General features: G+C 39.8%; 1 protein-coding gene across 6 annotated transcripts in view; it reads right to left on the bottom strand.

Moving 5' to 3' along the window:
• Positions 1-2,150, bottom strand: part of Tom1l2 (target of myb1 like 2 membrane trafficking protein) — a 136,739-nt gene that overhangs the window by 125,435 nt on the left and 9,154 nt on the right. The window lies entirely within an intron of this gene.

Here is a 2,150-nt window from a genome sequence, read left to right as displayed (position 1 = left end):
TCTAGTATCAACAAAGGCACTGTAGTTAGACTTCTGGGGATATGTGAGACTGCAGTCTGTATGAGCTACAAAATCTTGGGCAAGTTTTTTAAGCATTTAAGCCTCCATTTTTTGCACCTATAAAATGGAGATAATACTGATGTTTTCAGAGAAATCAAATGAAATAATGTGTGCATTTCACTGGTATCTGCTACATAATGAAAGTCCAAAAAAATTAGGCTAAGACTTTTAGCTTTGAAAGATGCTAAACAGTAAGATTGACAACCACCAATCTAGGGATTAAAAAACTGCAGAATATAATCTACCACATTTTGTGAAGGTCATACAGAAACTTAAACAAGAGCCAGTCAAATAGCTCTGCAGATTAAAGTGCCTGCTTAGGCAGACGCTGCAGGCCGGCATGCTGGCACTGTCCCCAGAGCGCGCTGAGACAGCTATTGAGACTGGGTGGTGGTGCGCACCCACAATCCCAGCTCTTTGGGAGGCTGAACACAAGGGGACCACTACGAGTCCGATCTACGTAGTGAGACCCTGTAGACCCTTACTGAAAAATAAAAAGAAAGAAAGAAAGAAAAATAAACTTAAAACATATCCTGCCCTGAAAGAGTTTCCAGTCTTATTTAGAAGATAAGACAATTAACAAATGACTAAACAACAACAGAAAACAGAACCAGACAGCTGGAACCAGTAGGTTTGAATATAACTGACTGTAGGATGCCGTATTAGGTGTACACCTTGTATCTTACCTACTTTCCACAAAATCCTAGAGGGCAAGTATATCCTTCTCTATTTTATAGATAAGGGAAAAGCCAAATGAATAATAAGCACTGAGTCCAATGGAAGAGTCCTCCCCATCAGCAGGGTAGAAGGGGAGGCTGCCTAATGGACAGCAGGCTTGATGACTGGATGGAGAAAATCAGAGATTCTTTTATATCAGCATTAGAGGAAGCGCTAAGATAGCTACTAACTCTGAGGTTGTTTTATTTTTACTTTTTGTGTTTTTTAAGGTATTAGGGATCAAGGGCTGGGGATGCTAGCTCAGCGGACTAAGCGCCTGCTTAGGCAAGTACAGGGGCTGAGGCTCCTTTGGTACCACACGCAGTACTGGCCCTGCCTGTGGGCACAGCGGTGCATGCCTGTAATCCCAATGCTGGGAAGGCTGAAAACAAGAGTCCGAGCTGCGTAGTGAGATCCTGTTCAAAATACATTTTAAAAACTTAAAAAAAAGAAGATAACAGGGATCAAACCTAGGCCTCACACATGCGAGGTAAGCATTCTACTGATAAACTACACTCCAAGTTCTCAAGACTGGTTTTAGAAGGACTCTTGTCTAACCACAATAAACTGAACAAGCAGGGGGAAAAAAGCAAAATGTTATTTATATCTTTTCAGGCTACTAGGTTAGCCAAAAATTGCTGAGTGATTTATCTGCTGGGTCAAGACAAATGTCCCAGGGCTTCTGTAGGCACTGTATTTTTACCCTCTTCCTCACCTAACATTCCAAGCAAAAAAATAAGTAAACATAGTAGGTTATAGTAAAAATATGGGTTTTCTGTTTTTGTTTTTAAATATGTTAACAGTGGTTAGACAACATTACATTTCCAAACCATGAGAAAATGGAGAGTAAAATACCAAATATTCCATTATTTAAAAGAATCTTAATAAATTTGTAGGAAAGTTTATGATAGAGATTTCCTTTGCCTTTGAATTTTTCTGTATTTTTCACATTTCCTACATAGTTACACATTGTTTTTTGTTTTGCTTTTGTTTTTTGAAAAAGGTCACATTGTGCATCTAGGGTGGCCTTGAACTTGCTATGTAGCCCAAGCTGTTCTCAAACTTGCAGTCCTCCTCCTTCAACCTCAATTATTTGATTTTTTTTTATAGCACACCGATATGAAAAATTTAAATATCCTAAACATCCTTCCCCTAAAGCAACGACACACCTTCAGAAAATCCCTGTGAGTCTCAGCTTCTGTTGTTAGGCTTACCAGTTTTATTTGTCTGTTTTTGAAACAGGGTCTAGATACGTTATCTAAGATGGTTTCTAGGGGGCCTGCCCCTTAGCTCAGTTCTTTAAGTGGCTGCTTCAACAAAGCAGTCAGCCTCAGGTTGCTGTGGTTCGATCCCCACAACACAAGACAGCCAGT

Source organism: Octodon degus, unplaced genomic scaffold, assembly GCF_000260255.1.
Source record: "Octodon degus isolate 3935 unplaced genomic scaffold, OctDeg1.0 scaffold00122, whole genome shotgun sequence".
In the NCBI taxonomy this organism is placed as follows: domain Eukaryota; kingdom Metazoa; phylum Chordata; class Mammalia; order Rodentia; family Octodontidae; genus Octodon; species Octodon degus.
This window is presented reverse-complemented; position numbering and strand designations above follow the sequence as displayed.